Below are 26844 nucleotides of genomic sequence, written 5' to 3' on the forward strand. Positions count from 1 at the left end.
TGCAGGCCTTATCTCGCTGAGGTAGAACTGCTGCTATGCCGTGTCCTACATCGGCCTAGAGTTGCAAGGCTCAAAGTCCTGCCCTGACTCCTCAAGGGCAGACAGGCCCCACAGCGTGGGGCTTCCACCTCTTTGGGCAGCTAAGAAACAACTTGCTCTGCACTGGTGTTTTACAGCCTACAGGGAACGAGTCTTACAAAGGCCTGTGAAACGCAGTTTCTTCCCAGGCCTGATCTGGCTTAAGTAGAACTTCTGCTCTGCCGGGTCCTACATGGCGCTAGAGCTGCAAGGCACAAAGTCCTGCCTTGATTCCTCAAGGGTAGACAAGTCCCTCAAGTCCAGCATCCAGCTCTTTCAGCAGCTAAGAGACAACTCGCTCTGCATAGGGCTCTTACAGCCTACCGGGAACATGTCTTAAAACGGACAGTGAAACGCAGTTTCTTCCCAGCCCTGATCTGGCTGAAGTAGAACTTCTGCTCTGGGTGTGCCACATGGCCCTAGAGCTGAAATGTACAACGTGCAGGCTTGTTTCCAAAGGGCGAGTTGGGCCCCAAAGCATCTTGCTTCCAGCTCTTTGGGAAGCTAAGAAACAATTCGCTCTGCATAGTGCTCTTACAGCCTACCGGGAACATCTCTTCCAAAGGCCTGTTAAACGCAGTTTCTTTGCAGGCCTGATCTGGCTGAAGTAGAACTTCTGCTCTGGGTGTGTCACATGGCCCTAGAGCTGAAAGGCACAACGTGCAGGCTTCTTTCCAAAGGGCGAGTTGGGACCCAAAGCATCTTGATTCCAGCTCTTTGGGAAGCTGAGAAACAATTCGCTCTGCCCAGTGCTCTTACAGACAGCAGGGAACATCTCTTACAAAGGCCTGTGAAACGCAATTTCTTTGCAGGCCTGATCTGGCTGAAGTAGAACTTCTGCTCTGCCGGGTCCTACATGGCGCTAGAGCTGCAAGGCACAAAGTCCTGCCTTGATTCCACAAGGGTAGACAAGTCCCTCAAGTCCAGCATCCAGCTCTTTCGGCAGCTAAGAAACAACTCGCTCTGCATAGGGCTCTTACAGCCTACCGGGAACATGTCTTAAAACGGACTGTGAAACGCAGTTTCTTCCCAGCCCTGATCTGGCTGAAGTAGAACTTCTGCTCTGCCGTGTGCAACATGGCCCTAGAGATGCAAGGCACCAAGTCCTGCCTTGTTTCCCCAAGGGGAGACTAGTACCTCAGCGTCCAGCTTCCAGCTCTTGGAGCAGGTAAGAAACAACTCGCTCTGCACAGTGCACTTACAGCCTACCTGGAACATGTCTTACAAAGGCCTGTGAAACGCAGTTTCTTTGCAGGCCCGATCTGGCTGAAGTAGAACTTCTGCTCTGGGTGTGCCACATTGCCCTAGAGCTGAAAGGCACAACGTGCAGGCTTCTTTCCAAAGGGCGTGTTGGGCCCCAGAGCATCTTGCTTCCAGCTCTTTGGGAAGCGAAGAAACAACTTGCTCTGCACAGTGCTCTTACAGCCTCCCGGGAACATGTCTTACAAAGGCCTGTGAAAGGCAGTTTCTTGGCAGGCCTGATCTGGCTGAAGTAGAACTTCTGCTCTGGGTGTGCTAAATTGCCCTGGAGCTGAGAGGCACAACCCCCAGTCTTCTTTCCAAAGGGCGAGTTGGGCCCCAAAGCATCTTGCTTCCAGCTCTTTGGGAAGCTAAGAAACAACTCGCTCTGCAGACCTCTCTTACAGCCAACCGGGAACATCTCTTGCAAAGGCCTGAGAAATACAGTTTCCTTGCAGGCCTTATCTCGCTGAGGTAGAACTGCTGCTATGCCGTGTCCTTCATCGGCCTAGAGTTGCAAGGCTCAAAGTCCTGCCTTGACTCCTCAAGGGCAGACAGGCCCCACAGCGTGGGGCTTCCACCTCTTTGGGCAGCTAAGAAACAACTTGCTCTGCACTGGTGTTTTACAGCCTACAGGGAACGAGTCTTACAAAGGCCTGTGAAACGCAGTTTCTTCCCAGCCCTGATCTGGCTGAAGTAGAACTTCTGCTCTGCCGGGTCCTACATGGCGCTAGAGCTGCAAGGCACAAAGTCCGGCCTTGTTTCCACAAGGGTAGACAAGTCCCTCAGGTCCAGCTTCCAGCTCTTTCGGCAGCTAAGAAACAACTTGCTCAGCACAGTGCTCTTACAGCCTACCGGGAACATCTCTTCCAAAGGCCTGTTAAACGCAGTTTCTTCCCAGCCCTGATCTGGCTGAAGTAGAACTTCTGCTCTGGGTGTGTCACATGGCCCTAGAGCTGAAAGGCACAACGTGCAGGCTTCTTTCCAAAGGGCGAGTTGGGACCCAAAGCATCTTGCTTCCAGCTCTTTGGGAAGCTAAGAAACAACTCGCTCTACACAGTGCTCTTACAGCCTACCGGGAACATCTCTTACAAAGGCCTGTGAAACGCAGTTTGTTTGCAGGCCAGATCTGGCTGAAGTAGAACTTCTGCTCTGGGTGTGCTAAATTGCCCTGGAGCTGAGAGGCACAACACGCAGTCTTCTTTCCACAGGGTGAGTTGGGCCCCACAGCATCTTGCTTCCAGCTCTTTGGGAAGCTAAGAAACAACTCGCTCTGCACAGTGCTCTTACAGCCTACCGGGAACATGTCTTCCAAAGGCCTGAGAAACGCATTTTCTTTGCAGGCCTTATCTCGCTGAGGTAGAACTGCTGCTATGCCGTGTCCTTCATCGGCCTAGAGTTGCAAGGCTCAAAGTCCTGCCCTGACTCCTCAAGGGCAGACAGGCCCCACAGCGTGGGGCTTCCACCTCTTTGGGCAGCTAAGAAACAACTTGCTCTGCACTGGTGTTTTACAGCCTACAGGGAACGAGTCTTACAAAGGCCTGTGAAACGCAGTTTCTTCCCAGGCCTGATCTGGCTTAAGTAGAACTTCTGCTCTGCCGGGTCCTACATGGCGCTAGAGCTGCAAGGCTCAAAGTCCTGCCTTGATTCCACAAGGGTAGACAAGTCCCTCAAGTCCAGCATCCAGCTCTTTCAGCAGCTAAGAGACAACTCGCTCTGCATAGGGCTCTTACAGCCTACCGGGAACATGTCTTAAAACGGACAGTGAAACGCAGTTTCTTCCCAGCCCTGATCTGGCTGAAGTAGAACTTCTGCTCTGGGTGTGCCACATGGCCCTAGAGCTGAAATGTACAACGTGCAGGCTTGTTTCCAAAGGGCGAGTTGGGCCCCAAAGCATCTTGCTTCCAGCTCTTTGGGAAGCTAAGAAACAATTCGCTCTGCATAGTGCTCTTACAGCCTACCGGGAACATCTCTTCCAAAGGCCTGTTAAACGCAGTTTCTTTGCAGGCCTGATCTGGCTGAAGTAGAACTTCTGCTCTGGGTGTGTCACATGGCCCTAGAGCTGAAAGGCACAACGTGCAGGCTTCTTTCCAAAGGGCGAGTTGGGACCCAAAGCATCTTGCTTCCAGCTCTTTGGGAAGCTGAGAAACAATTCGCTCTGCCCAGTGCTCTTATAGCCTACAGGGAACATCTCTTCCAATGCCTGTGAAACGCAATTTCTTTGCAGGCCTGATCTGGCTGAAGTAGAACTTCTGCTCTGCCGGGTCCTACATGGCGCTAGAGCTGCAAGGCACAAAGTCCTGCCTTGATTCCACAAGGGTAGACAAGTCCCTCAAGTAAAGCATCCAGCTCTTTCGGCAGCTAAGAAACAACTCGCTCTGCATAGGGCTCTTACAGCCTACCGGGAACATGTCTTAAAACGGACTGTGAAACGCAGTTTCTTCCCAGCCCTGATCTGGCTGAAGTAGAACTTCTGCTCTGCCGTGTGCAACATGGCCCTAGAGATGCAAGGCACCAAGTCCTGCCTTGTTTCCCCAAGGGGAGACTAGTACCTCAGCGTCCAGCTTCCAGCTCTTCGAGCAGGTAAGAAACAGCTTGCTGTGCACAGGGCTCTTCCAGCCTACCTAGAACATGTCTTACAAAGGCCTGTGAAACGCAGTTTCTTTGCAGGCCTGATGTGGCTGAAGTAGAACTTCTGCTCTGGGTGTGCCACATTGCCCTAGAGCTGAAAGGCACAACGTGCAGGCTTCTTTCCAAAGGGCGTGTTGGGCCCCAGAGCATCTTGCTTCCAGCTCTTTGGGAAGCGAAGAAACAACTCGCTCTGCACAGTGCTCTTACAGCCTCCCGGGAACATGTCTTACAAAGGCCTGTGAAAGGCAGTTTCTTTGCAGGCCTGATCTGGCTGAAGTAGAACTTCTGCTCTGGGTGTGCCACATTGCCCTAGAGCTGAAAGGTACAAGGTGCAGGCTTGTTTCCAAAGGGCGAGTTGGGCCCCAAAGCATCTTGCTTCCAGCTCTTTGGGAAGCTAAGAAACAACTCGCTCTACACAGTGCTCTTACAGCCTACCGGGAACATCTCTTACAAAGGCCTGTGAAACGCAGTTTGTTTGCAGGCCAGATCTGGCTGAAGTAGAACTTCTGCTCTGGGTGTGCTAAATTGCCCTGGAGCTGAGAGGCACAACACGCAGTCTTCTTTCCAAAGGGCGAGTTGGGCCCCAAAGCATCTTGCTTCCAGCTCTTTGGGAAGCTAAGAAACAACTCGCTCTGCACAGTGCACTTACAGCCTACCGGGAACATCTCTTACAAAGGCCTGTGAAACGCAGTTTGTTTGCAGGCCTGATCTGGCTGAAGTAGAACTTCTGCTCTGGGTGTGCCACATTGCCCTAGAGCTGAAAGGCACAACGTGCAGGCTTCTTTCCAAAGGGCGAGTTGGGCCCCAGAGCATCTTGCTTCCAGCTCTTTGGGAAGCGAAGAAACAACTCGCTCTGCACAGTGCTCTTACAGCCTACCGGGAACATCTCTTACAAAGGCCTGTGAAACGCAGTTTCTTTGCAGGCCAAATCTGGCTGAAGTAGAACTCTTGCTCTGGGTGTGCCACCTGGCACTAGAGCTGAAAGGTACAACGTGCAGGCTTGTTTCCAAAGGGCGAGTTGGGCCCCAGAGCATCTTGTTTCCAGCTCTTTGGGAAGCTAAGAAACAACTCGCTCTGCACAGTGCTCTTACAGCCTACCTGGAACATCTCTTCCAAAGGCCTGTGAAACGCAGTTTCTTTGCAGGCCACATCTGGCTGAAGTAGAACTTCTGCTCTGGGTGTGCTAAATTGCCCTGGAGCTGAGAGGCACAACACGCAGTCTTCTTTCCAAAGGGCGAGTTGGGCCCCAAAGCATCTTGCTTCCAGCTCTTTGGGAAGCTAAGAAACAACTCGCTCTGCACAGTGCTCTTACAGCCTACCGGGAACATGTCTTCCAAAGGCCTGAGAAACGCATTTTCTTTGCAGGCCTTATCTCGCTGAGGTAGAACTGCTGCTATGCCGTGTCCTACATCGGCCTAGAGTTGCAAGGCTCAAAGTCCTGCCCTGACTCCTCAAGGGCAGACAGGCCCCACAGCGTGGGGCTTCCACCTCTTTGGGCAGCTAAGAAACAACTTGCTCTGCACTGGTGTTTTACAGCCTACAGGGAACGAGTCTTACAAAGGCCTGTGAAACGCAGTTTCTTCCCAGGCCTGATCTGGCTTAAGTAGAACTTCTGCTCTGCCGGGTCCTACATGGCGCTAGAGCTGCAAGGCACAAAGTCCTGCCTTGATTCCACAAGGGTAGACAAGTCCCTCAAGTCCAGCATCCAGCTCTTTCAGCAGCTAAGAGACAACTCGCTCTGCATAGGGCTCTTACAGCCTACCGGGAACATGTCTTAAAACGGACAGTGAAACGCAGTTTCTTCCCAGCCCTGATCTGGCTGAAGTAGAACTTCTGCTCTGGGTGTGCCACATGGCCCTAGAGCTGAAATGTACAACGTGCAGGCTTGTTTCCAAAGGGCGAGTTGGGCCCCAAAGCATCTTGCTTCCAGCTCTTTGGGAAGCTAAGAAACAATTCGCTCTGCATAGTGCTCTTACAGCCTACCGGGAACATCTCTTCCAAAGGCCTGTTAAACGCAGTTTCTTTGCAGGCCTGATCTGGCTGAAGTAGAACTTCTGCTCTGGGTGTGTCACATGGCCCTAGAGCTGAAAGGCACAACGTGCAGGCTTCTTTCCAAAGGGCGAGTTGGGACCCAAAGCATCTTGATTCCAGCTCTTTGGGAAGCTGAGAAACAATTCGCTCTGCCCAGTGCTCTTACAGACAGCAGGGAACATCTCTTACAAAGGCCTGTGAAACGCAATTTCTTTGCAGGCCTGATCTGGCTGAAGTAGAACTTCTGCTCTGCCGGGTCCTACATGGCGCTAGAGCTGCAAGGCACAAAGTCCTGCCTTGATTCCACAAGGGTAGACAAGTCCCTCAAGTCCAGCATCCAGCTCTTTCGGCAGCTAAGAAACAACTCGCTCTGCATAGGGCTCTTACAGCCTACCGGGAACATGTCTTAAAACGGACTGTGAAACGCAGTTTCTTCCCAGCCCTGATCTGGCTGAAGTAGAACTTCTGCTCTGCCGTGTGCAACATGGCCCTAGAGATGCAAGGCACCAAGTCCTGCCTTGTTTCCCCAAGGGGAGACTAGTACCTCAGCGTCCAGCTTCCAGCTCTTGGAGCAGGTAAGAAACAGCTTGCTGTGCACAGGGCTCTTCCAGCCTACCTGGAACATGTCTTACAAAGGCCTGTGAAACGCAGTTTCTTTGCAGGCCCGATCTGGCTGAAGTAGAACTTCTGCTCTGGGTGTGCCACATTGCCCTAGAGCTGAAAGGCACAACGTGCAGGCTTCTTTCCAAAGGGCGTGTTGGGCCCCAGAGCATCTTGCTTCCAGCTCTTTGGGAAGCGAAGAAACAACTTGCTCTGCACAGTGCTCTTACAGCCTCCCGGGAACATGTCTTACAAAGGCCTGTGAAAGGCAGTTTCTTTGCAGGCCTGATCTGGCTGAAGTAGAACTTCTGCTCTGGGTGTGCTAAATTGCCCTGGAGCTGAGAGGCACAACCCCCAGTCTTCTTTCCAAAGGGCGAGTTGGGCCCCAGAGCATCTTGCTTCCAGCTCTTTGGGAAGCTAAGAAACAACTCGCTCTGCAGACCTCTCTTACAGCCAACCGGGAACATCTCTTGCAAAGGCCTGAGAAATACAGTTTCCTTGCAGGCCTTATCTCGCTGAGGTAGAACTGCTGCTATGCCGTGTCCTTCATCGGCCTAGAGTTGCAAGGCTCAAAGTCCTGCCTTGACTCCTCAAGGGCAGACAGGCCCCACAGCGTGGGGCTTCCACCTCTTTGGGCAGCTAAGAAACAACTTGCTCTGCACTGGTGTTTTACAGCCTACAGGGAACGAGTCTTACAAAGGCCTGTGAAACGCAGTTTCTTCCCAGCCCTGATCTGGCTGAAGAAGAACTTCTGCTCTGCCGGGTCCTACATGGCGCTAGAGCTGCAAGGCACAAAGTCCGGCCTTGTTTCCACAAGGGTAGACAAGTCCCTCAGGTCCAGCTTCCAGCTCTTTCGGCAGCTAAGAAACAACTGGCTCAGCACAGTGCTCTTACAGCCTACCGGGAACATCTCTTCCAAAGGCCTGTTAAACGCAGTTTCTTCCCAGCCCTGATCTGGCTGAAGTAGAACTTCTGCTCTGGGTGTGTCACATGGCCCTAGAGCTGAAAGGCACAACGTGCAGGCTTCTTTCCAAAGGGCGAGTTGGGACCCAAAGCATCTTGATTCCAGCTCTTTGGGAAGCTGAGAAACAATTCGCTCTGCCCAGTGCTCTTACAGCCTACAGGGAACATCTCTTACAAAGGCCTGTGAAACGCAGTTTCTTTGCAGGCCTGATCTGGCTGAAGTAGAACTTCTGCTCTGGGTGTGCCACATTGCCCTAGAGCTGAAAGGCACAACGTGCAGGCTTCTTTCCAAAGGGCGAGTTGGGCCCCAGAGCATCTTGCTTCCAGCTCTTTGGGAAGCGAAGAAACAACTCGCTCTGCACAGTGCTCTTACAGCCTACCGGTAACATCTCTTACAAAGGCCTGTGAAACGCAGTTTCTTTGCAGGCCAAATCTGGCTGAAGTAGAACTTCTGCTCTGGGTGTGCCACCTGGCACTAGAGCTGAAAGGTACAAGGTGCAGGCTTGTTTCCAAAGGGCGAGTTGGGCCCCAAAGCATCTTGCTTCCAGCTCTTTGGGAAGCTAAGAAACAACTCGCTCTACACAGTGCTCTTACAGCCTACCGGGAACATCTCTTACAAAGGCCTGTGAAACGCAGTTTGTTTGCAGGCCAGATCTGGCTGAAGTAGAACTTCTGCTCTGGGTGTGCTAAATTGCCCTGGAGCTGAGAGGCACAACACGCAGTCTTCTTTCCAAAGGGCGAGTTGGGCCCCAAAGCATCTTGCTTCCAGCTCTTTGGGAAGCTAAGAAACAACTCGCTCTGCACAGTGCACTTACAGCCTACCGGGAACATCTCTTACAAAGGCCTGTGAAACGCAGTTTGTTTGCAGGCCTGATCTGGCTGAAGTAGAACTTCTGCTCTGGGTGTGCCACATTGCCCTAGAGCTGAAAGGCACAACGTGCAGGCTTCTTTCCAAAGGGCGAGTTGGGCCCCAGAGCATCTTGCTTCCAGCTCTTTGGGAAGCGAAGAAACAACTCGCTCTGCACAGTGCTCTTACAGCCTACCGGTAACATCTCTTACAAAGGCCTGTGAAACGCAGTTTCTTTGCAGGCCAAATCTGGCTGAAGTAGAACTTCTGCTCTGGGTGTGCCACCTGGCACTAGAGCTGAAAGGTACAAGGTGCAGGCTTGTTTCCAAAGGGCGAGTTGGGCCCCAAAGCATCTTGCTTCCAGCTCTTTGGGAAGCTAAGAAACAATTCGCTCTGCATAGTGCTCTTACAGCCTACCGGGAACATCTCTTCCAAAGGCCTGTTAAACGCAGTTTCTTTGCAGGCCTGATCTGGCTGAAGTAGAACTTCTGCTCTGGGTGTGTCACATGGCCCTAGAGCTGAAAGGCACAACGTGCAGGCTTCTTTCCAAAGGGCGAGTTGGGACCCAAAGCATCTTGATTCCAGCTCTTTGGGAAGCTGAGAAACAACTCGCTCTGCACAGTGCTCTTACAGCCTACCGGGAACATCTCTTACAAAGGCCTGTGAAACGCAGTTTGTTTGCAGGCCTGATCTGGCTGAAGTAGAACTTCTGCTCTGGGTGTGCTACATTGCCCTGGAGCTGAAAGGCACAACCCGCAGTCTTCTTTCCAAAGGGCGAGTTGGGCCCCAAAGCATCTTGCTTCCAGCTCTTTGGGAAGCTAAGAAACAACTCGCTCTGCACAGTGCTCTTACAGCCTACCGGGAACATGTCTTCCAAAGGCCTGAGAAACGCATTTTCTTTGCAGGCCTTATCTCGCTGAGGTAGAACTGCTGCTATGCCGTGTCCTACATCGGCCTAGAGTTGCAAGGCTCAAAGTCCTGCCCTGACTCCTCAAGGGCAGACAGGCCCCACAGCGTGGGGCTTCCACCTCTTTGGGCAGCTAAGAAACAACTTGCTCTGCACTGGTGTTTTACAGCCTACAGGGAACGAGTCTTACAAAGGCCTGTGAAACGCAGTTTCTTCCCAGGCCTGATCTGGCTTAAGTAGAACTTCTGCTCTGCCGGGTCCTACATGGCGCTAGAGCTGCAAGGCACAAAGTCCTGCCTTGATTCCTCAAGGGTAGACAAGTCCCTCAAGTCCAGCATCCAGCTCTTTCAGCAGCTAAGAGACAACTCGCTCTGCATAGGGCTCTTACAGCCTACCGGGAACATGTCTTAAAACGGACAGTGAAACGCAGTTTCTTCCCAGCCCTGATCTGGCTGAAGTAGAACTTCTGCTCTGGGTGTGCCACATGGCCCTAGAGCTGAAATGTACAACGTGCAGGCTTGTTTCCAAAGGGCGAGTTGGGCCCCAAAGCATCTTGCTTCCAGCTCTTTGGGAAGCTAAGAAACAATTCGCTCTGCATAGTGCTCTTACAGCCTACCGGGAACATCTCTTCCAAAGGCCTGTTAAACGCAGTTTCTTTGCAGGCCTGATCTGGCTGAAGTAGAACTTCTGCTCTGGGTGTGTCACATGGCCCTAGAGCTGAAAGGCACAACGTGCAGGCTTCTTTCCAAAGGGCGAGTTGGGACCCAAAGCATCTTGATTCCAGCTCTTTGGGAAGCTGAGAAACAATTCGCTCTGCCCAGTGCTCTTACAGACAGCAGGGAACATCTCTTACAAAGGCCTGTGAAACGCAATTTCTTTGCAGGCCTGATCTGGCTGAAGTAGAACTTCTGCTCTGCCGGGTCCTACATGGCGCTAGAGCTGCAAGGCACAAAGTCCTGCCTTGATTCCACAAGGGTAGACAAGTCCCTCAAGTCCAGCATCCAGCTCTTTCGGCAGCTAAGAAACAACTCGCTCTGCATAGGGCTCTTACAGCCTACCGGGAACATGTCTTAAAACGGACTGTGAAACGCAGTTTCTTCCCAGCCCTGATCTGGCTGAAGTAGAACTTCTGCTCTGCCGTGTGCAACATGGCCCTAGAGATGCAAGGCACCAAGTCCTGCCTTGTTTCCCCAAGGGGAGACTAGTACCTCAGCGTCCAGCTTCCAGCTCTTGGAGCAGGTAAGAAACAACTCGCTCTGCACAGTGCACTTACAGCCTACCTGGAACATGTCTTACAAAGGCCTGTGAAACGCAGTTTCTTTGCAGGCCCGATCTGGCTGAAGTAGAACTTCTGCTCTGGGTGTGCCACATTGCCCTAGAGCTGAAAGGCACAACGTGCAGGCTTCTTTCCAAAGGGCGTGTTGGGCCCCAGAGCATCTTGCTTCCAGCTCTTTGGGAAGCGAAGAAACAACTTGCTCTGCACAGTGCTCTTACAGCCTCCCGGGAACATGTCTTACAAAGGCCTGTGAAAGGCAGTTTCTTGGCAGGCCTGATCTGGCTGAAGTAGAACTTCTGCTCTGGGTGTGCTAAATTGCCCTGGAGCTGAGAGGCACAACCCCCAGTCTTCTTTCCAAAGGGCGAGTTGGGCCCCAAAGCATCTTGCTTCCAGCTCTTTGGGAAGCTAAGAAACAACTCGCTCTGCAGACCTCTCTTACAGCCAACCGGGAACATCTCTTGCAAAGGCCTGAGAAATACAGTTTCCTTGCAGGCCTTATCTCGCTGAGGTAGAACTGCTGCTATGCCGTGTCCTTCATCGGCCTAGAGTTGCAAGGCTCAAAGTCCTGCCTTGACTCCTCAAGGGCAGACAGGCCCCACAGCGTGGGGCTTCCACCTCTTTGGGCAGCTAAGAAACAACTTGCTCTGCACTGGTGTTTTACAGCCTACAGGGAACGAGTCTTACAAAGGCCTGTGAAACGCAGTTTCTTCCCAGCCCTGATCTGGCTGAAGTAGAACTTCTGCTCTGCCGGGTCCTACATGGCGCTAGAGCTGCAAGGCACAAAGTCCGGCCTTGTTTCCACAAGGGTAGACAAGTCCCTCAGGTCCAGCTTCCAGCTCTTTCGGCAGCTAAGAAACAACTGGCTCAGCACAGTGCTCTTACAGCCTACCGGGAACATCTCTTCCAAAGGCCTGTTAAACGCAGTTTCTTCCCAGCCCTGATCTGGCTGAAGTAGAACTTCTGCTCTGGGTGTGTCACATGGCCCTAGAGCTGAAAGGCACAACGTGCAGGCTTCTTTCCAAAGGGCGAGTTGGGACCCAAAGCATCTTGATTCCAGCTCTTTGGGAAGCTGAGAAACAATTCGCTCTGCCCAGTGCTCTTACAGCCTACAGGGAACATCTCTTACAAAGGCCTGTGAAACGCAGTTTCTTTGCAGGCCTGATCTGGCTGAAGTAGAACTTCTGCTCTGGGTGTGCCACATTGCCCTAGAGCTGAAAGGCACAACGTGCAGGCTTCTTTCCAAAGGGCGAGTTGGGCCCCAGAGCATCTTGCTTCCAGCTCTTTGGGAAGCGAAGAAACAACTCGCTCTGCACAGTGCTCTTACAGCCTACCGGTAACATCTCTTACAAAGGCCTGTGAAACGCAGTTTCTTTGCAGGCCAAATCTGGCTGAAGTAGAACTTCTGCTCTGGGTGTGCCACCTGGCACTAGAGCTGAAAGGTACAAGGTGCAGGCTTGTTTCCAAAGGGCGAGTTGGGCCCCAAAGCATCTTGCTTCCAGCTCTTTGGGAAGCTAAGAAACAACTCGCTCTACACAGTGCTCTTACAGCCTACCGGGAACATCTCTTACAAAGGCCTGTGAAACGCAGTTTGTTTGCAGGCCAGATCTGGCTGAAGTAGAACTTCTGCTCTGGGTGTGCTAAATTGCCCTGGAGCTGAGAGGCACAACACGCAGTCTTCTTTCCAAAGGGCGAGTTGGGCCCCAAAGCATCTTGCTTCCAGCTCTTTGGGAAGCTAAGAAACAACTCGCTCTGCACAGTGCACTTACAGCCTACCGGGAACATCTCTTACAAAGGCCTGTGAAACGCAGTTTGTTTGCAGGCCTGATCTGGCTGAAGTAGAACTTCTGCTCTGGGTGTGCCACATTGCCCTAGAGCTGAAAGGCACAACGTGCAGGCTTCTTTCCAAAGGGCGAGTTGGGCCCCAGAGCATCTTGCTTCCAGCTCTTTGGGAAGCGAAGAAACAACTCGCTCTGCACAGTGCTCTTACAGCCTACCGGTAACATCTCTTACAAAGGCCTGTGAAACGCAGTTTCTTTGCAGGCCAAATCTGGCTGAAGTAGAACTTCTGCTCTGGGTGTGCCACCTGGCACTAGAGCTGAAAGGTACAAGGTGCAGGCTTGTTTCCAAAGGGCGAGTTGGGCCCCAAAGCATCTTGCTTCCAGCTCTTTGGGAAGCTAAGAAACAACTCGCTCTACACAGTGCTCTTACAGCCTACCGGGAACATCTCTTACAAAGGCCTGTGAAACGCAGTTTGTTTGCAGGCCAGATCTGGCTGAAGTAGAACTTCTGCTCTGGGTGTGCTAAATTGCCCTGGAGCTGAGAGGCACAACACGCAGTCTTCTTTCCAAAGGGCGAGTTGGGCCCCAAAGCATCTTGCTTCCAGCTCTTTGGGAAGCTAAGAAACAACTCGCTCTGCACAGTGCACTTACAGCCTACCGGGAACATCTCTTACAAAGGCCTGTGAAACGCAGTTTGTTTGCAGGCCTGATCTGGCTGAAGTAGAACTTCTGCTCTGGGTGTGCCACATTGCCCTAGAGCTGAAAGGCACAACGTGCAGGCTTCTTTCCAAAGGGCGAGTTGGGCCCCAGAGCATCTTGCTTCCAGCTCTTTGGGAAGCGAAGAAACAACTCGCTCTGCACAGTGCTCTTACAGCCTACCGGTAACATCTCTTACAAAGGCCTGTGAAACGCAGTTTCTTTGCAGGCCAAATCTGGCTGAAGTAGAACTTCTGCTCTGGGTGTGCCACCTGGCACTAGAGCTGAAAGGTACAAGGTGCAGGCTTGTTTCCAAAGGGCGAGTTGGGCCCCAAAGCATCTTGCTTCCAGCTCTTTGGGAAGCTAAGAAACAACTCGCTCTACACAGTGCTCTTACAGCCTACCGGGAACATCTCTTACAAAGGCCTGTGAAACGCAGTTTGTTTGCAGGCCAGATCTGGCTGAAGTAGAACTTCTGCTCTGGGTGTGCTAAATTGCCCTGGAGCTGAGAGGCACAACACGCAGTCTTCTTTCCACAGGGCGAGTTGGGCCCCAAAGCATCTTGCTTCCAGCTCTTTGGGAAGCTAAGAAACAACTCGCTCTGCACAGTGCTCTTACAGCCTACCGGGAACATGTCTTCCAAAGGCCTGAGAAACGCATTTTCTTTGCAGGCCTTATCTCGCTGAGGTAGAACTGCTGCTATGCCGTGTCCTTCATCGGCCTAGAGTTGCAAGGCTCAAAGTCCTGCCCTGACTCCTCAAGGGCAGACAGGCCCCACAGCGTGGGGCTTCCACCTCTTTGGGCAGCTAAGAAACAACTTGCTCTGCACTGGTGTTTTACAGCCTACAGGGAACGAGTCTTACAAAGGCCTGTGAAACGCAGTTTCTTCCCAGGCCTGATCTGGCTTAAGTAGAACTTCTGCTCTGCCGGGTCCTACATGGCGCTAGAGCTGCAAGGCACAAAGTCCTGCCTTGATTCCACAAGGGTAGACAAGTCCCTCAAGTCCAGCATCCAGCTCTTTCAGCAGCTAAGAGACAACTCGCTCTGCATAGGGCTCTTACAGCCTACCGGGAACATGTCTTAAAACGGACAGTGAAACGCAGTTTCTTCCCAGCCCTGATCTGGCTGAAGTAGAACTTCTGCTCTGGGTGTGCCACATGGCCCTAGAGCTGAAATGTACAACGTGCAGGCTTGTTTCCAAAGGGCGAGTTGGGCCCCAAAGCATCTTGCTTCCAGCTCTTTGGGAAGCTAAGAAACAATTCGCTCTGCATAGTGCTCTTACAGCCTACCGGGAACATCTCTTCCAAAGGCCTGTTAAACGCAGTTTCTTTGCAGGCCTGATCTGGCTGAAGTAGAACTTCTGCTCTGGGTGTGTCACATGGCCCTAGAGCTGAAAGGCACAACGTGCAGGCTTCTTTCCAAAGGGCGAGTTGGGACCCAAAGCATCTTGCTTCCAGCTCTTTGGGAAGCTGAGAAACAATTCGCTCTGCCCAGTGCTCTTATAGCCTACAGGGAACATCTCTTCCAATGCCTGTGAAACGCAATTTCTTTGCAGGCCTGATCTGGCTGAAGTAGAACTTCTGCTCTGCCGGGTCCTACATGGCGCTAGAGCTGCAAGGCACAAAGTCCTGCCTTGATTCCACAAGGGTAGACAAGTCCCTCAAGTAAAGCATCCAGCTCTTTCGGCAGCTAAGAAACAACTCGCTCTGCATAGGGCTCTTACAGCCTACCGGGAACATGTCTTAAAACGGACTGTGAAACGCAGTTTCTTCCCAGCCCTGATCTGGCTGAAGTAGAACTTCTGCTCTGCCGTGTGCAACATGGCCCTAGAGATGCAAGGCACCAAGTCCTGCCTTGTTTCCCCAAGGGGAGACTAGTACCTCAGCGTCCAGCTTCCAGCTCTTCGAGCAGGTAAGAAACAGCTTGCTGTGCACAGGGCTCTTCCAGCCTACCTAGAACATGTCTTACAAAGGCCTGTGAAACGCAGTTTCTTTGCAGGCCTGATGTGGCTGAAGTAGAACTTCTGCTCTGGGTGTGCCACATTGCCCTAGAGCTGAAAGGCACAACGTGCAGGCTTCTTTCCAAAGGGCGTGTTGGGCCCCAGAGCATCTTGCTTCCAGCTCTTTGGGAAGCGAAGAAACAACTCGCTCTGCACAGTGCTCTTACAGCCTCCCGGGAACATGTCTTACAAAGGCCTGTGAAAGGCAGTTTCTTTGCAGGCCTGATCTGGCTGAAGTAGAACTTCTGCTCTGGGTGTGCCACATTGCCCTAGAGCTGAAAGGTACAAGGTGCAGGCTTGTTTCCAAAGGGCGAGTTGGGCCCCAAAGCATCTTGCTTCCAGCTCTTTGGGAAGCTAAGAAACAACTCGCTCTACACAGTGCTCTTACAGCCTACCGGGAACATCTCTTACAAAGGCCTGTGAAACGCAGTTTGTTTGCAGGCCAGATCTGGCTGAAGTAGAACTTCTGCTCTGGGTGTGCTAAATTGCCCTGGAGCTGAGAGGCACAACACGCAGTCTTCTTTCCAAAGGGCGAGTTGGGCCCCAAAGCATCTTGCTTCCAGCTCTTTGGGAAGCTAAGAAACAACTCGCTCTGCACAGTGCACTTACAGCCTACCGGGAACATCTCTTACAAAGGCCTGTGAAACGCAGTTTGTTTGCAGGCCTGATCTGGCTGAAGTAGAACTTCTGCTCTGGGTGTGCCACATTGCCCTAGAGCTGAAAGGCACAACGTGCAGGCTTCTTTCCAAAGGGCGAGTTGGGCCCCAGAGCATCTTGCTTCCAGCTCTTTGGGAAGCGAAGAAACAACTCGCTCTGCACAGTGCTCTTACAGCCTACCGGGAACATCTCTTACAAAGGCCTGTGAAACGCAGTCTTTGCAGGCCAAATCTGGCTGAAGTAGAACTCTTGCTCTGGGTGTGCCACCTGGCACTAGAGCTGAAAGGTACAACGTGCAGGCTTGTTTCCAAAGGGCGAGTTGGGCCCCAGAGCATCTTGTTTCCAGCTCTTTGGGAAGCTAAGAAACAACTCGCTCTGCACAGTGCTCTTACAGCCTACCTGGAACATCTCTTCCAAAGGCCTGTGAAACGCAGTTTCTTTGCAGGCCACATCTGGCTGAAGTAGAACTTCTGCTCTGGGTGTGCTAAATTGCCCTGGAGCTGAGAGGCACAACACGCAGTCTTCTTTCCAAAGGGCGAGTTGGGCCCCAAAGCATCTTGCTTCCAGCTCTTTGGGAAGCTAAGAAACAACTCGCTCTGCACAGTGCTCTTACAGCCTACCGGGAACATGTCTTCCAAAGGCCTGAGAAACGCATTTTCTTTGCAGGCCTTATCTCGCTGAGGTAGAACTGCTGCTATGCCGTGTCCTACATCGGCCTAGAGTTGCAAGGCTCAAAGTCCTGCCCTGACTCCTCAAGGGCAGACAGGCCCCACAGCGTGGGGCTTCCACCTCTTTGGGCAGCTAAGAAACAACTTGCTCTGCACTGGTGTTTTACAGCCTACAGGGAACGAGTCTTACAAAGGCCTGTGAAACGCAGTTTCTTCCCAGGCCTGATCTGGCTTAAGTAGAACTTCTGCTCTGCCGGGTCCTACATGGCGCTAGAGCTGCAAGGCACAAAGTCCTGCCTTGATTCCACAAGGGTAGACAAGTCCCTCAAGTCCAGCATCCAGCTCTTTCAGCAGCTAAGAGACAACTCGCTCTGCATAGGGCTCTTACAGCCTACCGGGAACATGTCTTAAAACGGACAGTGAAACGCAGTTTCTTCCCAGCCCTGATCTGGCTGAAGTAGAACTTCTGCTCTGGGTGTGCCACATGGCCCTAGAGCTGAAATGTACAACGTGCAGGCTTGTTTCCAAAGGGCGAGTTGGGCCCCAAAGCATCTTGCTTCCAGCTCTTTGGGAAGCTAAGAAACAATTCGCTCTGCATAGTGCTCTTACAGCCTACCGGGAACATCTCTTCCAAAGGCCTGTTAAACGCAGTTTCTTTGCAGGCCTGATCTGGCTGAAGTAGAACTTCTGCTCTGGGTGTGTCACATGGCCCTAGAGCTGAAAGGCACAACGTGCAGGCTTCTTTCCAAAGGGCGAGTTGGGACCCAAAGCATCTTGATTCCAGCTCTTTGGGAAGCTGAGAAACAACTCGCTCTGCACAGTGCTCTTACAGCCTACCGGGAACATCTCTTACAAAGGCCTGTGAAACGCAGTTTGTTTGCAGGCCTGATCTGGCTGAAGTAGAACTTCTGCTCTGGGTGTGCTACATTGCCCTGGAGCTGAAAGGCACAACCCGCAGTCTTCTTTCCAAAGGGCGAGTTGGGCCCCAAAGCATCTTGCTTCCAGCTCTTTGGGAAGCTAAGAAACAACTCGCTCTGCACAGTGCTCTTACAGCCTACCGGGAACATGTCTTCCAAAGGCCTGAGAAACGCATTTTCTTTGCAGGCCTTATCTCGCTGAGGTAGAACTGCTGCTATGCCGTGTCCTACATCGGCCTAGAGTTGCAAGGCTCAAAGTCCTGCCCTGACTCCTCAAGGGCAGACAGGCCCCACAGCGTGGGGCTTCCACCTCTTTGGGCAGCTAAGAAACAACTTGCTCTGCACTGGTGTTTTACAGCCTACAGGGAACGAGTCTTACAAAGGCCTGTGAAACGCAGTTTCTTCCCAGGCCTGATCTGGCTTAAGTAGAACTTCTGCTCTGCCGGGTCCTACATGGCGCTAGAGCTGCAAGGCACAAAGTCCTGCCTTGATTCCTCAAGGGTAGACAAGTCCCTCAAGTCCAGCATCCAGCTCTTTCAGCAGCTAAGAGACAACTCGCTCTGCATAGGGCTCTTACAGCCTACCGGGAACATGTCTTAAAACGGACAGTGAAACGCAGTTTCTTCCCAGCCCTGATCTGGCTGAAGTAGAACTTCTGCTCTGGGTGTGCCACATGGCCCTAGAGCTGAAATGTACAACGTGCAGGCTTGTTTCCAAAGGGCGAGTTGGGCCCCAAAGCATCTTGCTTCCAGCTCTTTGGGAAGCTAAGAAACAATTCGCTCTGCATAGTGCTCTTACAGCCTACCGGGAACATCTCTTCCAAAGGCCTGTTAAACGCAGTTTCTTTGCAGGCCTGATCTGGCTGAAGTAGAACTTCTGCTCTGGGTGTGTCACATGGCCCTAGAGCTGAAAGGCACAACGTGCAGGCTTCTTTCCAAAGGGCGAGTTGGGACCCAAAGCATCTTGATTCCAGCTCTTTGGGAAGCTGAGAAACAATTCGCTCTGCCCAGTGCTCTTACAGACAGCAGGGAACATCTCTTACAAAGGCCTGTGAAACGCAATTTCTTTGCAGGCCTGATCTGGCTGAAGTAGAACTTCTGCTCTGCCGGGTCCTACATGGCGCTAGAGCTGCAAGGCACAAAGTCCTGCCTTGATTCCACAAGGGTAGACAAGTCCCTCAAGTCCAGCATCCAGCTCTTTCGGCAGCTAAGAAACAACTCGCTCTGCATAGGGCTCTTACAGCCTACCGGGAACATGTCTTAAAACGGACTGTGAAACGCAGTTTCTTCCCAGCCCTGATCTGGCTGAAGTAGAACTTCTGCTCTGCCGTGTGCAACATGGCCCTAGAGATGCAAGGCACCAAGTCCTGCCTTGTTTCCCCAAGGGGAGACTAGTACCTCAGCGTCCAGCTTCCAGCTCTTGGAGCAGGTAAGAAACAACTCGCTCTGCACAGTGCACTTACAGCCTACCTGGAACATGTCTTACAAAGGCCTGTGAAACGCAGTTTCTTTGCAGGCCCGATCTGGCTGAAGTAGAACTTCTGCTCTGGGTGTGCCACATTGCCCTAGAGCTGAAAGGCACAACGTGCAGGCTTCTTTCCAAAGGGCGTGTTGGGCCCCAGAGCATCTTGCTTCCAGCTCTTTGGGAAGCGAAGAAACAACTTGCTCTGCACAGTGCTCTTACAGCCTCCCGGGAACATGTCTTACAAAGGCCTGTGAAAGGCAGTTTCTTGGCAGGCCTGATCTGGCTGAAGTAGAACTTCTGCTCTGGGTGTGCTAAATTGCCCTGGAGCTGAGAGGCACAACCCCCAGTCTTCTTTCCAAAGGGCGAGTTGGGCCCCAAAGCATCTTGCTTCCAGCTCTTTGGGAAGCTAAGAAACAACTCGCTCTGCAGACCTCTCTTACAGCCAACCGGGAACATCTCTTGCAAAGGCCTGAGAAATACAGTTTCCTTGCAGGCCTTATCTCGCTGAGGTAGAACTGCTGCTATGCCGTGTCCTTCATCGGCCTAGAGTTGCAAGGCTCAAAGTCCTGCCTTGACTCCTCAAGGGCAGACAGGCCCCACAGCGTGGGGCTTCCACCTCTTTGGGCAGCTAAGAAACAACTTGCTCTGCACTGGTGTTTTACAGCCTACAGGGAACGAGTCTTACAAAGGCCTGTGAAACGCAGTTTCTTCCCAGCCCTGATCTGGCTGAAGTAGAACTTCTGCTCTGCCGGGTCCTACATGGCGCTAGAGCTGCAAGGCACAAAGTCCGGCCTTGTTTCCACAAGGGTAGACAAGTCCCTCAGGTCCAGCTTCCAGCTCTTTCGGCAGCTAAGAAACAACTGGCTCAGCACAGTGCTCTTACAGCCTACCGGGAACATCTCTTCCAAAGGCCTGTTAAACGCAGTTTCTTCCCAGCCCTGATCTGGCTGAAGTAGAACTTCTGCTCTGGGTGTGTCACATGGCCCTAGAGCTGAAAGGCACAACGTGCAGGCTTCTTTCCAAAGGGCGAGTTGGGACCCAAAGCATCTTGATTCCAGCTCTTTGGGAAGCTGAGAAACAATTCGCTCTGCCCAGTGCTCTTACAGCCTACAGGGAACATCTCTTACAAAGGCCTGTGAAACGCAGTTTCTTTGCAGGCCTGATCTGGCTGAAGTAGAACTTCTGCTCTGGGTGTGCCACATTGCCCTAGAGCTGAAAGGCACAACGTGCAGGCTTCTTTCCAAAGGGCGAGTTGGGCCCCAGAGCATCTTGCTTCCAGCTCTTTGGGAAGCGAAGAAACAACTCGCTCTGCACAGTGCTCTTACAGCCTACCGGTAACATCTCTTACAAAGGCCTGTGAAACGCAGTTTCTTTGCAGGCCAAATCTGGCTGAAGTAGAACTTCTGCTCTGGGTGTGCCACCTGGCACTAGAGCTGAAAGGTACAAGGTGCAGGCTTGTTTCCAAAGGGCGAGTTGGGCCCCAAAGCATCTTGCTTCCAGCTCTTTGGGAAGCTAAGAAACAACTCGCTCTACACAGTGCTCTTACAGCCTACCGGGAACATCTCTTACAAAGGCCTGTGAAACGCAGTTTGTTTGCAGGCCAGATCTGGCTGAAGTAGAACTTCTGCTCTGGGTGTGCTAAATTGCCCTGGAGCTGAGAGGCACAACACGCAGTCTTCTTTCCAAAGGGCGAGTTGGGCCCCAAAGCATCTTGCTTCCAGCTCTTTGGGAAGCTAAGAAACAACTCGCTCTGCACAGTGCACTTACAGCCTACCGGGAACATCTCTTACAAAGGCCTGTGAAACGCAGTTTGTTTGCAGGCCTGATCTGGCTGAAGTAGAACTTCTGCTCTGGGTGTGCCACATTGCCCTAGAGCTGAAAGGCACAACGTGCAGGCTTCTTTCCAAAGGGCGAGTTGGGCCCCAGAGCATCTTGCTTCCAGCTCTTTGGGAAGCGAAGAAACAACTCGCTCTGCACAGTGCTCTTACAGCCTACCGGTAACATCTCTTACAAAGGCCTGTGAAACGCAGTTTCTTTGCAGGCCAAATCTGGCTGAAGTAGAACTTCTGCTCTGGGTGTGCCACCTGGCACTAGAGCTGAAAGGTACAAGGTGCAGGCTTGTTTCCAAAGGGCGAGTTGGGCCCCAAAGCATCTTGCTTCCAGCTCTTTGGGAAGCTAAGAAACAACTCGCTCTACACAGTGCTCTTACAGCCTACCGGGAACATCTCTTACAAAGGCCTGTGAAACGCAGTTTGTTTGCAGGCCAGATCTGGCTGAAGTAGAACTTCTGCTCTGGGTGTGCTAAATTGCCCTGGAGCTGAGAGGCACAACACGCAGTCTTCTTTCCAAAGGGCGAGTTGGGCCCCAAAGCATCTTGCTTCCAGCTCTTTGGGAAGCTAAGAAACAACTCGCTCTGCACAGTGCACTTACAGCCTACCGGGAACATCTCTTACAAAGGCCTGTGAAACGCAGTTTGTTTGCAGGCCTGATCTGGCTGAAGTAGAACTTCTGCTCTGGGTGTGCCACATTGCCCTAGAGCTGAAAGGCACAACGTGCAGGCTTCTTTCCAAAGGGCGAGTTGGGCCCCAGAGCATCTTGCTTCCAGCTCTTTGGGAAGCGAAGAAACAACTCGCTCTGCACAGTGCTCTTACAGCCTACCGGTAACATCTCTTACAAAGGCCTGTGAAACGCAGTTTCTTTGCAGGCCAAATCTGGCTGAAGTAGAACTTCTGCTCTGGGTGTGCCACCTGGCACTAGAGCTGAAAGGTACAAGGTGCAGGCTTGTTTCCAAAGGGCGAGTTGGGCCCCAAAGCATCTTGCTTCCAGCTCTTTGGGAAGCTAAGAAACAACTCGCTCTACACAGTGCTCTTACAGCCTACCGGGAACATCTCTTCCAAAGGCCTGTGAAACGCAGTTTGTTTGCAGGCCAGATCTGGCTGAAGTAGAACTTCTGCTCTGGGTGTGCTAAATTGCCCTGGAGCTGAGAGGCACAACACGCAGTCTTCTTTCCACAGGGCGAGTTGGGCCCCAAAGCATCTTGCTTCCAGCTCTTTGGGAAGCTAAGAAACAACTCGCTCTGCACAGTGCTCTTACAGCCTACCGGGAACATGTCTTCCAAAGGCCTGAGAAACGCATTTTCTTTGCAGGCCTTATCTCGCTGAGGTAGAACTGCTGCTATGCCGTGTCCTTCATCGGCCTAGAGTTGCAAGGCTCAAAGTCCTGCCCTGACTCCTCAAGGGCAGACAGGCCCCACAGCGTGGGGCTTCCACCTCTTTGGGCAGCTAAGAAACAACTTGCTCTGCACTGGTGTTTTACAGCCTACAGGGAACGAGTCTTACAAAGGCCTGTGAAACGCAGTTTCTTCCCAGGCCTGATCTGGCTTAAGTAGAACTTCTGCTCTGCCGGGTCCTACATGGCGCTAGAGCTGCAAGGCACAAAGTCCTGCCTTGATTCCACAAGGGTAGACAAGTCCCTCAAGTCCAGCATCCAGCTCTTTCAGCAGCTAAGAGACAACTCGCTCTGCATAGGGCTCTTACAGCCTACCGGGAACATGTCTTAAAACGGACAGTGAAACGCAGTTTCTTCCCAGCCCTGATCTGGCTGAAGTAGAACTTCTGCTCTGGGTGTGCCACATGGCCCTAGAGCTGAAATGTACAACGTGCAGGCTTGTTTCCAAAGGGCGAGTTGGGCCCCAAAGCATCTTGCTTCCAGCTCTTTGGGAAGCTAAGAAACAATTCGCTCTGCATAGTGCTCTTACAGCCTACCGGGAACATCTCTTCCAAAGGCCTGTTAAACGCAGTTTCTTTGCAGGCCTGATCTGGCTGAAGTAGAACTTCTGCTCTGGGTGTGTCACATGGCCCTAGAGCTGAAAGGCACAACGTGCAGGCTTCTTTCCAAAGGGCGAGTTGGGACCCAAAGCATCTTGCTTCCAGCTCTTTGGGAAGCTGAGAAACAATTCGCTCTGCCCAGTGCTCTTATAGCCTACAGGGAACATCTCTTCCAATGCCTGTGAAACGCAATTTCTTTGCAGGCCTGATCTGGCTGAAGTAGAACTTCTGCTCTGCCGGGTCCTACATGGCGCTAGAGCTGCAAGGCACAAAGTCCTGCCTTGATTCCACAAGGGTAGACAAGTCCCTCAAGTAAAGCATCCAGCTCTTTCGGCAGCTAAGAAACAACTCGCTCTGCATAGGGCTCTTACAGCCTACCGGGAACATGTCTTAAAACGGACTGTGAAACGCAGTTTCTTCCCAGCCCTGATCTGGCTGAAGTAGAACTTCTGCTCTGCCGTGTGCAACATGGCCCTAGAGATGCAAGGCACCAAGTCCTGCCTTGTTTCCCCAAGGGGAGACTAGTACCTCAGCGTCCAGCTTCCAGCTCTTCGAGCAGGTAAGAAACAGCTTGCTGTGCACAGGGCTCTTCCAGCCTACCTAGAACATGTCTTACAAAGGCCTGTGAAACGCAGTTTCTTTGCAGGCCTGATGTGGCTGAAGTAGAACTTCTGCTCTGGGTGTGCCACATTGCCCTAGAGCTGAAAGGCACAACGTGCAGGCTTCTTTCCAAAGGGCGTGTTGGGCCCCAGAGCATCTTGCTTCCAGCTCTTTGGGAAGCGAAGAAACAACTCGCTCTGCACAGTGCTCTTACAGCCTCCCGGGAACATGTCTTACAAAGGCCTGTGAAAGGCAGTTTCTTTGCAGGCCTGATCTGGCTGAAGTAGAACTTCTGCTCTGGGTGTGCCACATTGCCCTAGAGCTGAAAGGTACAAGGTGCAGGCTTGTTTCCAAAGGGCGAGTTGGGCCCCAAAGCATCTTGCTTCCAGCTCTTTGGGAAGCTAAGAAACAACTCGCTCTACACAGTGCTCTTACAGCCTACCGGGAACATCTCTTACAAAGGCCTGTGAAACGCAGTTTGTTTGCAGGCCAGATCTGGCTGAAGTAGAACTTCTGCTCTGGGTGTGCTAAATTGCCCTGGAGCTGAGAGGCACAACACGCAGTCTTCTTTCCAAAGGGCGAGTTGGGCCCCAAAGCATCTTGCTTCCAGCTCTTTGGGAAGCTAAGAAACAACTCGCTCTGCACAGTGCACTTACAGCCTACCGGGAACATCTCTTACAAAGGCCTGTGAAACGCAGTTTGTTTGCAGGCCTGATCTGGCTGAAGTAGAACTTCTGCTCTGGGTGTGCCACATTGCCCTAGAGCTGAAAGGCACAACGTGCAGGCTTCTTTCCAAAGGGCGAGTTGGGCCCCAGAGCATCTTGCTTCCAGCTCTTTGGGAAGCGAAGAAACAACTCGCTCTGCACAGTGCTCTTACAGCCTACCGGGAACATCTCTTACAAAGGCCTGTGAAACGCAGTTTCTTTGCAGGCCAAATCTGGCTGAAGTAGAACTCTTGCTCTGGGTGTGCCACCTGGCACTAGAGCTGAAAGGTACAACGTGCAGGCTTGTTTCCAAAGGGCGAGTTGGGCCCCAGAGCATCTTGTTTCCAGCTCTTTGGGAAGCTAAGAAACAACTCGCTCTGCACAGTGCTCTTACAGCCTACCTGGAACATCTCTTCCAAAGGCCTGTGAAACGCAGTTTCTTTGCAGGCCACATCTGGCTGAAGTAGAACTTCTGCTCTGGGTGTGCTAAATTGCCCTGGAGCTGAGAGGCACAACACGCAGTCTTCTTTCCAAAGGGCGAGTTGGGCCCCAAAGCATCTTGCTTCCAGCTCTTTGGGAAGCTAAGAAACAACTCGCTCTGCACAGTGCTCTTACAGCCTACCGGGAACATGTCTTCCAAAGGCCTGAGAAACGCATTTTCTTTGCAGGCCTTATCTCGCTGAGGTAGAACTGCTGCTATGCCGTGTCCTACATCGGCCTAGAGTTGCAAGGCTCAAAGTCCTGCCCTGACTCCTCAAGGGCAGACAGGCCCCACAGCGTGGGGCTTCCACCTCTTTGGGCAGCTAAGAAACAACTTGCTCTGCACTGGTGTTTTACAGCCTACAGGGAACGAGTCTTACAAAGGCCTGTGAAACGCAGTTTCTTCCCAGGCCTGATCTGGCTTAAGTAGAACTTCTGCTCTGCCGGGTCCTACATGGCGCTAGAGCTGCAAGGCACAAAGTCCTGCCTTGATTCCACAAGGGTAGACAAGTCCCTCAAGTCCAGCATCCAGCTCTTTCAGCAGCTAAGAGACAACTCGCTCTGCATAGGGCTCTTACAGCCTACCGGGAACATGTCTTAAAACGGACAGTGAAACGCAGTTTCTTCCCAGCCCTGATCTGGCTGAAGTAGAACTTCTGCTCTGGGTGTGCCACATGGCCCTAGAGCTGAAATGTACAACGTGCAGGCTTGTTTCCAAAGGGCGAGTTGGGCCCCAAAGCATCTTGCTTCCAGCTCTTTGGGAAGCTAAGAAACAATTCGCTCTGCATAGTGCTCTTACAGCCTACCGGGAACATCTCTTCCAAAGGCCTGTTAAACGCAGTTTCTTTGCAGGCCTGATCTGGCTGAAGTAGAACTTCTGCTCTGGGTGTGTCACATGGCCCTAGAGCTGAAAGGCACAACGTGCAGGCTTCTTTCCAAAGGGCGAGTTGGGACCCAAAGCATCTTGATTCCAGCTCTTTGGGAAGCTGAGAAACAATTCGCTCTGCCCAGTGCTCTTACAGACAGCAGGGAACATCTCTTACAAAGGCCTGTGAAACGCAATTTCTTTGCAGGCCTGATCTGGCTGAAGTAGAACTTCTGCTCTGCCGGGTCCTACATGGCGCTAGAGCTGCAAGGCACAAAGTCCTGCCTTGATTCCACAAGGGTAGACAAGTCCCTCAAGTCCAGCATCCAGCTCTTTCGGCAGCTAAGAAACAACTCGCTCTGCATAGGGCTCTTACAGCCTACCGGGAACATGTCTTAAAACGGACTGTGAAACGCAGTTTCTTCCCAGCCCTGATCTGGCTGAAGTAGAACTTCTGCTCTGCCGTGTGCAACATGGCCCTAGAGATGCAAGGCACCAAGTCCTGCCTTGTTTCCCCAAGGGGAGACTAGTACCTCAGCGTCCAGCTTCCAGCTCTTGGAGCAGGTAAGAAACAGCTTGCTGTGCACAGGGCTCTTCCAGCCTACCTGGAACATGTCTTACAAAGGCCTGTGAAACGCAGTTTCTTTGCAGGCCCGATCTGGCTGAAGTAGAACTTCTGCTCTGGGTGTGCCACATTGCCCTAGAGCTGAAAGGCACAACGTGCAGGCTTCTTTCCAAAGGGCGTGTTGGGCCCCAGAGCATCTTGCTTCCAGCTCTTTGGGAAGCGAAGAAACAACTTGCTCTGCACAGTGCTCTTACAGCCTCCCGGGAACATGTCTTACAAAGGCCTGTGAAAGGCAGTTTCTTGGCAGGCCTGATCTGGCTGAAGTAGAACTTCTGCTCTGGGTGTGCTAAATTGCCCTGGAGCTGAGAGGCACAACCCCCAGTCTTCTTTCCAAAGGGCGAGTTGGGCCCCAGAGCATCTTGCTTCCAGCTCTTTGGGAAGCTAAGAAACAACTCGCTCTGCAGACCTCTCTTACAGCCAACCGGGAACATCTCTTGCAAAGGCCTGAGAAATACAGTTTCCTTGCAGGCCTTATCTCGCTGAGGTAGAACTGCTGCCATGCCGTGTCCTTCATCGGCCTAGAGTTGCAAGGCTCAAAGTCCTGCCTTGACTCCTCAAGGGCAGACAGGCCCCACAGCGTGGGGCTTCCACCTCTTTGGGCAGCTAAGAAACAACTTGCTCTGCACTGGTGTTTTACAGCCTACAGGGAACGAGTCTTACAAAGGCCTGTGAAACGCAGTTTCTTCCCAGCCCTGATCTGGCTGAAGAAGAACTTCTGCTCTGCCGGGTCCTACATGGCGCTAGAGCTGCAAGGCACAAAGTCCGGCCTTGTTTCCACAAGGGTAGACAAGTCCCTCAGGTCCAGCTTCCAGCTCTTTCGGCAGCTAAGAAACAACTGGCTCAGCACAGTGCTCTTACAGCCTACCGGGAACATCTCTTCCAAAGGCCTGTTAAACGCAGTTTCTTCCCAGCCCTGATCTGGCTGAAGTAGAACTTCTGCTCTGGGTGTGTCACATGGCCCTAGAGCTGAAAGGCACAACGTGCAGGCTTCT

This window comes from Equus caballus, chromosome 15, assembly GCF_041296265.1.
Source record: "Equus caballus isolate H_3958 breed thoroughbred chromosome 15, TB-T2T, whole genome shotgun sequence".
Taxonomy (NCBI): domain Eukaryota; kingdom Metazoa; phylum Chordata; class Mammalia; order Perissodactyla; family Equidae; genus Equus; species Equus caballus.